The sequence below is a fragment of the Callithrix jacchus genome, chromosome 16, assembly GCF_049354715.1.
Source record: "Callithrix jacchus isolate 240 chromosome 16, calJac240_pri, whole genome shotgun sequence".
Lineage (NCBI taxonomy): Eukaryota > Metazoa > Chordata > Mammalia > Primates > Cebidae > Callithrix > Callithrix jacchus.
Window position 1 is genome coordinate 76,131,345 of NC_133517.1, and position 14,845 is coordinate 76,146,189.

A 14,845-nucleotide genomic window follows, 5' to 3' on the forward strand; every position below is an offset into this window, starting at 1 on the left:
TTCACAGAAATGGAATTCTCTATTTCCCTTAGGAGCAATGGCTCAGTAATCTTGTGTTCACAGCAACTCTACAGAGCATAAATGTAACACATGATGAGAATAGGTGTTCTTTGTGTGTGTGTGTGTGTGTGTGTGTGTGTGTGTATACATATAGATAGGTATCTACACCTATCTATATATCTATATCTATAATATATACAGAAATACATAAAGATATATAGGTATGCATATCTCTCTCTGCATGTATGTTTGTGTATATATAGATATATATATTATCTATATATTTATAATTTATGTATAGAGATATAAAGATATGTATCTATAGATATATAGCTGTACCTATCTATATATAATTATATAACATAAATTGGTATAAGTGTGATTGTTTTCTTGGATTTATACCCTATAGTGGAATTGTTGAGTTATAATGTACATGAAAATTTGACTTTATAAAATAACGTTGAATTAATTTTCAAAGTGGTTATATCAATGTATATGCACATAGCAATTTATCTAGTTGTAATTTTGAAGTTCGTCCTTCAAAATGTTGATTTTTTTTTAACTTTCAAACAAGTAAATTTTCTACTCCTTCAAAATTATAACTATGGTACAAAGAAATGTGAAACAGTTTATAATACTGCCTTTAGTAAATCTAGAAAGTTAATAACCTTTTTATATAAAAGGAAAATTAAAATTAGAGAGAAAAATCGGAGAACATATAGAACCCACAGTTTCATGAAAGAATGTCAGAAGTTCCTGAATTATGCAAAATCTGTAGCAAATATACATTATTCTGGGAGTTATTGAAATTATCTAAGATTTTTGTGACCCAGAAAATGTTAAGAATCATGGCAAAAGAATAAATGGAAAGACAATTGTACTAGAATTCCGTAATAAGCTATTTTAAAAGAAAAATATATTTCTTTAACTTCCTAGAAATTATAACCAAGGAAGAGGCATGGCTTGTTATATTGTTTTCACAGGACGAAAGAACACACACTGGTCTTCATCTTAATAATTAAGCCTTGCACAGGGTCTGATTTAAAAATCGCATGTACTTTTTGTAACATACTTCAGTTGAGCCTTGAGGAGTAATGTAAATTTTTTAAATAGCCATCAATAATGCACTAAGTAAAACTCTTGACTCAGTAAAATGGAAAATTACCTATACAAAGAAGAGAGAAGATGGAATGGGCAAGACACAAAAATTTAAGGTGTTTCTAGCTAAGCAGTGTGAAGAAATAAGAGAATTAATACACAGCACATTTTTTCATCCAGGGTTGGTTAACTGGTAAATGAGGGCCTCATTCAGTGGGGACTGTACGTTTTGGTAGGAAAAACAGCTACATTTGACCACCCAGGAAGAAACTTATAAAACTCTTCCAAGCTAGTAAAGGAAAAGACCCAGACAATTAAAACAGGAAGTACCAGCTGGGGAAGATCTCCATTGGTATTCATGCATACACTGGCTATATAATGAACAACAGAAGAATGGAAGTGAGGACCGCCTAGGAACCCTTCTATAAGAAGGAGAGAGCAGGTGACCCTCATCAGAATGTGTCTGGTAGTTTGTATTCTTAAAACCGATCAAACTGCTGAGAGGCGATTTTCTCTTAAAATAAAAATAAAAACTGGCATTTTGCCTTTATCAACAGTATAGTTGTATTTCCACTGAGATTTAGATACTTTTTTAGTGACTCAGGTTTTTGTGATACATAGTTGATAAAATTTGATATAGAAACTTTTAATCTAGTTTTCTTATCTCCTTACCCATGTGATTGAATGAAGCCTCCTGCTTAAAATATTGCCTGTTATTACCTAGAGTAGTTTAGTAAAATTTTATATCAGGTAAAACTTTAAGAAATGTAATTGTGGGGTGTATCGATTGCTATGAAACCATAAAGGTAAAATAATATGGAGAAGTCATCACTTAAGCAATCTCCTCTTATAGAAAAAATATGTATTACCTGTCTACCTGATAAGAAAAAATATATCTATAGTTGCATCTGCCTCAACATTACTAATATGTGTTATTGGTCAGATTAATCTCCCTCTGTATCTTAGACTTTCAGTCTTTTAGTGTATTGTGTGGTTTTTCTGTTGGGCATTTCTGTATCTCACTGTACATAGGTTATACAAACATCCTATGATTCTAGAATATTATTTCTGCACTCACGCAACAAGAAAGCACCACGTTTAATCAGAGAAAAAGGAATGAAAAATCACCCGCATGGTCCAGGTAATTAATCATTAAATGCCCTCTGGTTCTATGATTCCAAGATTTAAAACTGAAGGTGAAGAGGAGAAATACAATTTTCTAAATTTGGTTTGGTTCATAAATTTTGATAAGATTTTTTACCACCTGATAGCAATCAATTTGATAATAATGCTACAATGACTTCTAATGTGAGTCAGTAAGTCCAGTTACCAAGTATTATTAGCTTAAACCCAAGAGTATGGTAAAAAAATTATATTCTATGATGTGTACTAGGGTATGATCACAGAGTAGGAAAGGGTTTCTCAAAATTATGGGGGAAATAATGATAAAGTAGAATATACTGAAACAAATATCTTTTTTTCAACAAGACACATGGCAGGGACATCAGTAGGAAAGGCAGAATAAGGAAATCCAAATATCTGCTCCTCCATTAAAGCAATGAGAATGCATTCAAAAATTATCAAAATCCACTTTTTCAAAACTCTGGAAACTAACCGAAGACTTGTAACAACCTGAATAGCATTTATTCCAGAAAAGTAGCTGAGTTCTGATAAGAATAGAAAGCTGTCTAGCATTTTAACTTACCCTATTCCGATACCTTACTCCATAATTCCGTAGGTGTTTTAACTACTAACAGCCCCACAGCCATGACGATAACCAGTACTTTAGCAATCACTAGATGGGCAGAACACATTTGAACCTTCCCAAAGCAGCGTTTAGAGAATTGTCATTATTTGACTTGTCCAGAAGTTTCCTAGAAACCCTCACTCCCAGAAACCGTTTTGTATCTCTTTCTTTTTCATTCAATATGAGCAGCCTTTTATCTGAAAATATTTGTCAAATTATTTAACATTGCACCTGTGTGCACGATCTGTGTTCATCTCCAGAACCATAAAGGCAATGGTTACTTCTGACAATATTTACAAATGCAGGAAGTAAAGGCTAAGGCAGAATTATGAACTACCTGCCTGAACATGAAAGATGTGTGCCAACATGCACACAGAGCATCTCAGCAATAGCTGAGGGACTTACTGGTTCCAGGCATTTAAGAAAATAATCTGTCCAGGCATTAATTGACCAGGAAGCTAGCAAAGCAGAGGCTTCATGGGCAATATATAAAGAATAAAGACTTTACAACATTAGTTCAGGACATTAACCAAACAAATAAATGCAACAACAGCAATAATAATGACCACAACAACAGTAATGCCCCAAAGAAAAACAAACAGGGACAACATCAGTCCCTAAGGAGGACTGAATTATTTTTAGAGCTGCTACACTATATTACTTAAAATGTCCAGTTTTCAATAACAAAAATCATGAGACATGCAAAAAATTAAAGTGTGCTCTATGCACAGTAGAACCTATCCATGAAGAATCCAAGACATTGGATTTACTAGACAAAAATTTCTAAATTCACTATTTTAAATATGTTCAAAAACTAAAGAAAACCATATTTAAAGAAATTAAATATCAAATGGAAATGACGTCTCACCAAATAGAGAATATCAATAAAGAGGTAGAAATTATAGAAGATAGCCAAACAAAAACCTGGATTGAAGTATACAATAACTGTATGAAAAATCCACTAGAGAAGTTCAACAGCAGATTTGAGCTGGCAGAATAAAGTATCAGAGAACTGAAAGATAAGCCAGTTGAGATCATTTAGTCTGGGAACAAAAAGAAGAAAGAATGAAGTTAACAGACCTATGGAACACCATTAAGCATGCCAACTCATAAATTTATATATATATACTATGATCCCCAGAAGTAGATGAGAGAGAAATGGACAAAAGACCATTTGAAGAAATAATTATCAAGAAAATTCCAAACTTAAAAAACACATTGATCTATACATCTAAGAAGCTCAACAAATTTCAAATGGGATAAACACAAAGAGATTCAAATCTAGACACATGATATTCAAACTGTCACAGCTAAAGCTGGTTTAAAGAAAATATTTTAAAATCAGCAAGAGAAAAGTGACTCATCATAACAGATACTCAATAAAGTAGGTGCCTCTCTGTCCCACAACTGCAAGGATTCTGCTACCAGCCACACAAACTTGAAAGGGAAACCAGAGATTTGAAATGCAGTTTAGCTAATGCTTTGCTTTCAGCCAGGTAGGACCACAACAAAAGACAGAACTAATGTATGTCCAGACTCCTGAACCATGGAAACTGCAAGATAATACATTTATATTGTTTTAAGTTGCTATGTTTGTGGTAACTTGCTACTACCATTCAAAAACAAAGGCGAATAGAAGATTAAGAGGGACGTGAAAGGGAGTTATATCTAGAGAAAATGACCAGGGAAGAAAGTTTGGTTTCTGGGGTATTGTCACTATATTTTTTCTTAACCTTGGCAATTACTACAGGTATTCATTTTACATCCACATGTTAAATATATTTGTTAAATGTATTTTGTGACCCTACATATCTCTTAATTAAAAATACATTTAAGTTCTTTAAAAATTTATGAAGTAAAAGATGTGATAAAGGGTCAACTATTTCAGGCAAGTAACCAAAAAAGCTTATGCTTGCTAAACTAAGTAGAAATATATAACAAATTTAAATTAATTAACAGTTCAGAGGGATATTTAAGAGTATATATACCCCATCACCAAGAACAAAAAACAAGAAGACTGATATAAAAATAAAGTTTCAAAAGAAAAAGGGAAAGAAAACAATATGACAATTAAGGTTCATGCTCCCAGTAAAGCCATTTCCTTCTTAATCATTGGAATGGACTTTCAAACACTTATCACTTTTCTGGACTCACTACAGTGGTATTCATTCAGAATGATAGTACATTCTGAAACACATGTTAAAGCAGAAGATTTTTTTTACAGCAAAAAAAGAAACAATTCAAACCCAATGTCCATATCGTGAGCATATGTTAAATTTAGAGCAATTGAGCCATCAAAATAAAAGTGAATGGCATGTGCGTAGTTTCTCTGTTTTAATGTCTCTATCTGTGCATAGGCTTACTCTCAAATTCTTCCACATCTCATTTGTGGACCTAGTAATTCTTCTACTCCATGCTACCATTTCAAAGTAATCAACACTTCAGCACAATCAGTCCTTTGGCATCTACTATGATCTGAATGTGTCCTTAAAAATTTATGCATTGGAAACTTAATCCCCATGCAATAGTACTGTGAGTTAGGGCCTTCTGCGAGAGGTTTAAGCCCTGTTTCTTAACCTGAGGGCTCCACCCCCATCAGTGAAGTAGTGCCATTATAAAAGCCTTGACAGAGGGAGTTTGGTTCCTTTTTACTACATCTGTCATGTGAAGACATAGCCTTCCTCCACTCTGGAAGATGCAGCAATGAGGTGCCACCTTGGAAGCAAAGAGCAGCCCTCACTAGACAACTGACCTGCTGACATCTTGATCTTGTACTTCCCAGCCTCTAGAACTGTGAAAAAATAAATATCTGTTTCTAATAAATTACTGTCTCAGGTATTTTTTATAGCAGCACTAACAGATTAAGACAGTATTCAGGTTTTGTTTCCTTGAACAAACATTCACTGAGCATCTCTATGTGCCAGGCACTGGGAGAAGGTTCAGAGATGAAACAAACATGACTCATTCCCCGAGGTGCTGCTATTCCAAAGAGCACGTGCACCCTAACAGGCAATTTCAATATTTATATAAGAGGGCAGGCAAACTGACCTAGGTACCTCATCTTTTGGTTATATTATTGACCTAATATTTAAACAAGAATGATTTTGTAAGTGAAATGAATAAATACTTGATGCCTACCCATGCAATAGAGTGTTTTCCAGATATATCTTTCAACTCCAAATAATCTAAAGTAGGAATTGTGTGTTTAGAGCCTTGTACTAACTCTTTTCAGCATTTTAAAAAAAATTTCCCTAAAAGAGTATCCCTTCTCATACATTTTGTAACCTTAGCAAAGAGTCCTGAAAAAGTATTGATAAAAATTAATGACTTAAGAAGTTACCACTAACCTAGGTATTTATGCATATTCACAGAAAACAATTGAAGCCTAAAAGTTGTTATGAGGAAATAAAACCTATTATAACAATGGCTTGATAGGTGTAGAAGTGGTATTTTTGAGCTATCTAGTTTAATAATTTATTGCTAACAAATGCTACTTGCCTGGTAGCATTTTAGGCTCTGTATATCCCAAATAAATGAAGTATAGTACCTACTCTCTAAGTGTTACAAATGGGTAATTCAGCCTTAAGATAAAAATGAATATTGAGTGCCTTGAGAGTTTAAAACAAGAGCCCTTCAGCATAGCTTGTGGATATAGGAGTTGAGGCACAAGAAAATGAAGGTAGAAATGTTAATTAGAAAATCACGAAAAAAAAATCCATGCACGAATAAAAGTGCTGAATAAAAAGGCAGTAATGAAGACAAAAGACATAGTATGTAAGAAGAATTCCTATAACTGGAGTCTCAACTTGGACCAGCCTCTTCCACCATAAGGCAATTATATCTCTGATGCTTATTACCTCACTAGAATGTAGAGATAGATGAAAAAGACCTTAATTATATTTCACTAGTTGGTGACCATTCAATTTGCCTCATTCAATCACACATTCAACATTTACTGATGGCAAACTTGATGGCACATACTTTCCTAGGAGCTGCAGAAACAGGACATTTGAATTGTACTAAGTCAAGGTATCATTTTTTTTAAATAGTCAATGTGAATCTTTTTTTTTCTTATTCTAATTGTAAGTGATCTGAAACTTACAGCTTTGGGAATTTCAACTGTTACTCAACTGTCAGCCCAGGTCACTCTTATTCTTGAAACTTAAATAAGATGGGCTTCAATGCCCTCTACTAAGCCCAGCACACTTCCAAGGATTTACCTAACTCTAATTTTGTTAACTCGTTGATTTCTTCCTCCCTACTTGTTTCTCACCTTCCAGAGGCTTTTTTGTTTCATCTGTTCAGGAGCAATTCAAAGTAGATTATAGTCCTTTTGAGTGATTTCTCCATAATACTTTTCAAATAAGTTTGTGGGGCAGGTCTTACTCAACATTTTGTATAATAGAGCTCACATACAAAATGATACATAAAAAACATAAAATACTAAACTCTTTTGGTAGTCCCTTAGAAAGTAACAATCTATTCCAAAATTAAGTGGCTTAAGAGAACCACTTTATTGGCTTATAATATTTTAGGCCAAAAATTGAGGAAGCACTGACAGTTCATTTCTGACCAACATGGAGTCCATTTTGCAGCTGGGGATGAAAGATCTTCCAAGATGGCTTCTTCACTCAAATATCCAGGGCCTTTATGCTCTTTGGCCTCTCTATCCACAAAGTAGATATCCTCCCAGGGCCTTTTCACAAGGCTTGAGCTTCCCATAGCAAAGTGATCTCAGAGTAATTGCACTGCTTGTATCGTGAATGCTTGCTGTAGGAAAACCGAACTTATTACCTTACTCATGACTGTTGAAAGAAGTGACGAATTATAGGTACTACATATACTGCCAGGGGAAATCTTTGGGAATAGTGATACAGAATTGTGAAGGATACAACATCAGTAAGTCTGATAAAGAATTAAGAAAAACAGGACACCAGAGTAAAATCAATGTAACTAGTGATAGGAGTTGAGTATCTGCTGTCTGTTTACTAAAAGTAGGATAATGTCTAACAATGATAAGCTTTAATTCCATATAATTACAGCTGAAAAATTCACTATGTCTCATAGACACTTGCTGTTTACCTGCCTGCATTTGAGGTATTTTTACTCAGTAAAGAAATCAGCTAATTATATATTTATAAATTGGTATCTTCCCCTTGGTCATGTCCTCTGTCCCCTCTTCCCACCCTCACTGCAAATGCTTTTGAAAGACAGGAAACAGACAACATTAGGCTACTTAGGGGCTCTGCTGAAACTTGCTCCACTTCAGTCATAGAGGATTTGATAGAGTCACCTTGCTGTAGAGTAAATATGAGAAGAGATATCCTTGCAGCTATGTTAGGAAAAGTTTATCTTTCACATAGGCACCAATTCTTAAGAATTTGCAAGTTACGCTTGCCTCTAAAATCAACCTCTAATTGATATCTCTGCTCAAGTCCTCAATATCATTTTTCAGCCTTCCTCTCCCTCTCACTTTTCCCCCCTAATATGGTTTGGCTTTATGTCCTCATCCAAATCTCATACTGAATTATAATCCCATAATCCCTATGTGTCGTGGGAGAAACCTGGTGGAAGGTAATTGATTATGGGGGCTGTTTCTGCCATTCAGTTATCATCCTAGTGAGTGAGTTCTCATGAGAGCTGATGGTTTTATAAGGGTCTGGAATTTCTCCTGCTAGTGCTCATTTTTCTCTCCTGCCACCCTGTGAAGAGGCACCTTCCACCATGATTGTAAGTTTCCTGAGGCTTCCCCAGCCATGTGGAACTGTGAGTCAATTAAACCTCTTTTCTTTATAAATAACCCAGTCTTGGATATGTCTTCATGGCAGTGTGAAAATGGACCAATACAGTAAATTTGTACTGGAGTGGGATGCTGCTACAAAGATATCCAAAAATGTTGTGGTGACTTTGGAACCAGGTAACAGGCAGAGGTGTGAACAGTTTGGAGAGCTCAGAAGATAAGAAAATGTGGGAAAGTTGGAAACTTCCCAGACACTTGTTGAATGGCTTTGACCAAAATGCTGATAGTGATATAGACAATGAAGTCCACACTGAGATGGTCTCAGATGGAGATGGGGAACTTGTTGGGAACTGGGTAAAGGTAACACTTGCTATGCTTTAGCATTGTTATGCTTTAGCAAGGAGACTGGCAGGATTTTGTCTCTGCCCCAGAGATGTGGAACTCTGAACTTGAGAGACATGATTTAGAGTATCTGACACAACAAATTTCTGAGCAGCAAAATATTCAAGAGGAAGCAGAGCATACAAGTTTGAAAATTTGTAGCCTGACCATGTGATAGAAAAGATAAACCCAGTTTCTGGGGAGAAATTCAAGCAGGCTGAAGAAATTTGCATAAGTAATGAGGAGCCAAATGTTAATCACCAAGATAATGAAAAAAATGTCCCCAGGGCATGTTAGAGACCTTTGTGGCAGCCCCTGCCATCACAGGACCAAAGGACTAGGAGGGAAAAATGGTTTTGTGGGCTGGGCCCAGGGCCCCCCTGCAGCCTTGGGACACGCATCTCAGCTGCTTAATGTTCCCTGCATCCAACTGTGGCTAAAAGGGGCCAAAGTACAGCTTGGGCCATTGGTTCAGAGGGTGCAAGCCCCAAACCTTGGTGGCTTACATGTGGTGCTGAGCCTGTGGGTGCACAGTTGTCAAGAATTGAGGGTTGGGAACCTCCATCTAGATTTCAGATGATGTATGGAAATGCCTCAATGCACAAGCAGAAGTTTGCTGCAGAGGTGGAGCCCTGATGGAGAACCTCTGCTAGGGCAGTGCAGAAGGGAAATGTGAGGTTGTAGCCCCCCCACACAGTCTCCACTAGCGAAACTGTCTAGTAGAGCTGGGAGAAGAGGGCCACCATCCTCCAGACACCAGGATGGTATATCCACCAATAGCTTGCACTGTGTGCCTGGAAAAGCCACAGACAGTCAATGCCAGCTTGTAAAGCAGACAGGAAGGGGGCTGTACCCTGCAAAGCCACAGGGTCAGAGCTGCCCAAGACAGTAGTAGGAGCCCATCTCTTGCATCAGCATGACCTGAATGTGAGACATAGAGCCAAAGGAGATGGTTCTGGAACTTTAAGATTTAATGACTATTGAATTTTTGGGCTTGCATTAAGCCTGTGGCCCCTTTGTTTTGGCCAATTTTTTCCATTTAGAGTAGGTGTATTTACCCAATTCTTGTACCCCCATTGTATCTAGGATGTAACTAGCTTGCTTTTGATTTTTCAGGCTCATAGGCAGAAGGGACTTTCCTTGTCACAGATGAGATTTTTGATTTGGCCTTTGGGTTAATGTTGGAATACTTAAGACTTTGGGGGACTGTTGGGAGGGCAGAGTTGTGTTTTGAAATGTGAGGGCATAAGATTTTGGAGGGACAAGGGGCATAATAAAATAGTTTAATTTAGTATCCCCACCCAAATCTGTAACCCCATAATTGCCACATGTCATGGGAGAATCCCAGTGGGAGGTAATTGAATCATGGAGGTGGTTTCCACAATGCTATTCTAGTGATAATGAGTGAGTTATCACAAGATTTGATGGTTTTTTTAGTCTGCAATTTCTCCTGCTAGTGCTCCTTCTCTCTCCTGATGCCCTGTGAAGAGGCACCTTCTGCCGTGATTGTAAGTTTCCTCAGACCTCCCCAACCATGCAGAACTGTGAGTCAATTAAACCTCTTTTTCATATAAATTACTCAGTCTTGGGTATTTCTTCACAGCAGTGTGAGAATGAACTAATGCATTCACCTTCTCTATTCTGTCTCCTCCAATCTCAAAATTCTTGTATTGTCTTTCTCAATGAAATTCTGTGCTAGATATTAAAATACAATTTCCATCTTTGCTGCATTTAAATCTCCTATAGTAACCAAAAATACAAAAGCCCAACTTCAAGTTTTTGGTCTTTCACAATTTGGTTTTTACTAATATGTAAAGTTTATTAAATATTTTTTATTTTATGCTTTAAATATAACAAGAACTATTTTTCATTACTGAGAATTCAAATCAAAGTCTAAATTGTCTTTGTTCCTTTTCCTCTCTTCCATCTCCAAGCCTAAATTTACTAATATTCTCCATGTATAGCTAAAAGCTAAATTCTGCAGAGAGAAAAGGAGACCTGAAGTTTGTATACTTGAGGCAAAGCTGTTTGTTATCATCTTTTGCTGTTTTCAATCTATACCACAGTTAAGAATGGGGCAATTATGCAGAGTAAGTTTTCCTTTTAAAGCTAAAACACAAAAGTAGCCCTTGTCAAGAATTATTAATGTCTTAAGTAAAGTATATCATAGCCAAAGCCATTCTAAAGAATAAATCTACCCAAAATAGAAAACTGTGTGTGTAGTTATGCAGAAATAATGGAGATGTGGGTGAGAGAAGAAGGTGAAGGATTCATTTTCTTATAAGATACAGAAAAAATGGATATTTTATTGGATAAAGGAAAATACAACCCTAATAATAAAAGAAAATAAGCTTAAGTGAAAAGGGAATGTAGAGGTCAGAAATAAAAGCCCAAGTTTAATTCAGAAAATAATATCATAGAAAGAGCCCTAGGCTTGGATTAGAGCATGGGATTCAACGGCATGAAGATGGAACATAAGAAGGTTGTTTGACGTGAACCACTCTTTTGAAAAGTGGTTCAAATATATAAATTGTATGTTGTTTACAAGGAAGTTTATTCATGACAATATCTCCAAATTAATTTATAGACTGTTCAGGATAAATATTTTCTTTATGTTTTGGCATGTAAAATGTATGATATGTTAAATATAAACATTGAAAGTACAGCAACATTTTCCAATGCTGATGTTTCCTTCCTTCATTTTTTAATATATTAATCAAATCATTCCAGACCTCTGATACTGGTGTCACTTAGTAACTGTGTAAACTTTGGAAACACATTAAGATTCTTTGCATCCCAGTTTTATCTTATGGAAGAGAAAATAACAATACCTACCTTATTTAAGTCACAGGGTTGTTGTGAAATCTTATGTGTGAATCATAAAGAACAGCAGAAAGGTAATGATCTGATCTTGTTTGAATGTGTCCCCAAAGTCCATGTGTCTGAAATTTAATCCTCAGTATCATGTTGAGAGGTGGGAGCTTTAAAAGGTGATTAGGTCATGAGGGGTCTGACCTCATGAATGGATTAATGCCATTATTTTGGGAGTGGGTTAGTTATCCCACAAGAAGATTCCTAACAAAAGGATTAATTTGGCACCCATGCCCTCTTCTCTCTCCCTCACATGCTCTCTTACCACATGGTGCCTTCTGCCATGTTCTGAAGCAGGAAGAAGGCCCTCACCAGATGTGGTACCTCAGTCTTGTACTTCCCAGCTTCCAGAACCATGAGCCAAATAAACTTCTATTGTTTATAAATTACCCAGTCTGTGGTTTTCTGTTTCAGCAGGAAAAAAAAAAAAGACTAAGACAGAGGTCCTGATGTGTTTGTTAGAAAAAAATGTAGTTGACTTTTAATTTTTGGAGTAATTCAAATTGTTTGTATAGGAAATATTGAAGCCAGAGTTAGGACTGAGTTTTTCGTCATTATCAGAGAAGCTCACATTTCAGAGACCTTTGGCCTCAAAATCACCTTCAAATCAAATGCTGAGCATGGCTCTCCACGTGTCTCTCTCCAAAAGCCCTTTTAAGAAAGTTTTGCTGAAAATTAAATTTTTACTTAATTGATTTGCTTCTCCAGTGACATTGATAGTGAGTGCATGTACACACACACACACACACTCACACACACCCACACACTCACACACATACTCACACACTCACACACGCACTCACACATGCACTCACACTCACAATACATAATAAAAAATTAATAAAAATAACAAGATTTATTAGCTGCAATATAATCCTAAATATAAGGCTGTTACAAGGTTGAGTTTTCCAGGAAGTAGACTCTGAGGGAGAGCTTTGCTTGCAGGAATATTTTGAGGTACATTCAGGATTCACACCTACAGGGAAGTTAAAAAGTCAGGATTCAGCAGAGAAAGAAGTTGAACTGTGATGAACTCGTAGCAAAGGCTCAGAAAATCCCAGGCAGAGTCCTAGATCTGGAATGGGACTTCATGGTTGTTTCAAATTGAGGAGAGGGGCACAGCTTTTATATGCCCATATCAAGTTGTCCTAGGCTTTCCCAGAGAAGGGGGTAACCTTGAGCAGTGCAGCTTTTTAAAGACAAGAACAAGTGCTGGAGAGGGACTCAGCTTAGAGATATGTTACCAACACTCTTGAGATGAGAAATTTAGTCCTTCAGTTTTAAAACATGATCTAGGTGAACACCACAGCATTCACTCCTTGTGCCATTCAGATCCATATACATCAGGTCTGGGATCAGTTTTATTGTTCCTGGATGAAGCTTACAAGAAGAAGGTCAATGGGATGAACATTAGGCTCCACCAATGAAGCTAGTTTTGAAGCTATAACTAATATTCCTCATATTCCTCTCTCATTACCCATTCAAGATTCCTTTACCCTCAGCTGACACCTCTGATAGCCTCAAAGGCTTAGGAATTTGGAGCTTCATCTCTGAGGCGTTGGTATATCCTTCTTGAGTTTTGGCTGCTAAACTTGTCCAGTTACTATCAGAATTGAGTAAAAAATTACCAAGAGATGCCCAAATGGATCACTTGAGTGCCAAACATATTACTGGCTGCTCATATAAGAGCAATCCTTCCTCCTCTCAATAATCAGAATAATCACTTATCATGTTGGTGAGTCCTTTCTTTGTGTGCCATTCTCATGGCATCAGAAACTTAAAGTGATTGAACAGTAGTTGTTGAAGCTTGAGCTTTAATGAGAATTTTACTACATTCCCTGGTGGAAGCTTTCTTTCTCTGGTACCCAAGGCATCTAAGCCCACAAAGCCCAGAGTTTTCAGAATGAGAAGCAAAAATTATCTAAGTGAGTCACTTGGAATGATAATTAAACAGGCTACTGTTACATTCACTGCTTAGTTCTAGGACCTGTGTGTTCTATCATTTGGTGGACATAGAACCATATGTGCTTGCTGACTTGGGGTATATAAAGAATTCTCAAAGTATTCTCTCCAAGTGGGTGCCTCAGCAGGTGACCCTATTGTTAAAAAGACTGTCAACTCCTGTGAGAAGTGGAAACTGATAGAACTAATGGATCCCATGGAGATAAACTGATGCCAAAACTACTGTACTGTGAGGTTGGTCGCTTCATCTTGTCACTTCATCACGTTATATAAAATCACATGTCAATGGATCAAATACTCCGTGAGTCCTCTAATCGTGGTGCTAGCTGAGCCTTACTGGCAGGAGAGATAAACCCAAACTCCAAAGAGCATGGATTAACAAAGTGGAAGGGGTCTTATATATAGTCAATTTGCCACCAGTGGGCTGGTTGGTTTCTTTAGTGGATGATGCTGTATGAGGCTCAGAGTTGGTCTCTGCTGCTAGCAGTCTGGAATTTGTTAAAGGCAGTAGCAAGATCAGCCTTGGTCATGAAAACCCATGCAGTCTGGCCAATGCACAACCTCCATCCCTGCTGCTAAGCCTACTGCTCCATGTACACAAAGTGCCAGCATTAGCAGGGTTGACATTAACTGACTGAGTCATCACTGTACTTAGTGTCTCGTCCATGGTGGATCTTCTCTTATCAGTATTAACAAGCAGTAGAGAATCCAGCACACTTCATGCTCATGCCCAATAGGTTATCCAAATGCTTCTTCTCTAGAACTCCTTGTCCCAATCTTACACTCTTTCCCGTACCCTGATTAACAGCCAAACAATTTTCACCACCAACATGTCTATATTATTATTACCTCAGACTACCTCTCTTTCCACAGGAAATAGACATCTAGGTTCACTCCTCAAGGTCCTGGCCATTGGGATGATTTTCCCTAAAAATTTTATTCAGTGCCACTCCTAAGTGGACAATAATGCACTGTAGTTCATTTTCAGTTTGCACCTATACACTGAACTGACATACCTATAGCTTAAGCTTCTTTGCTTTCCTCCT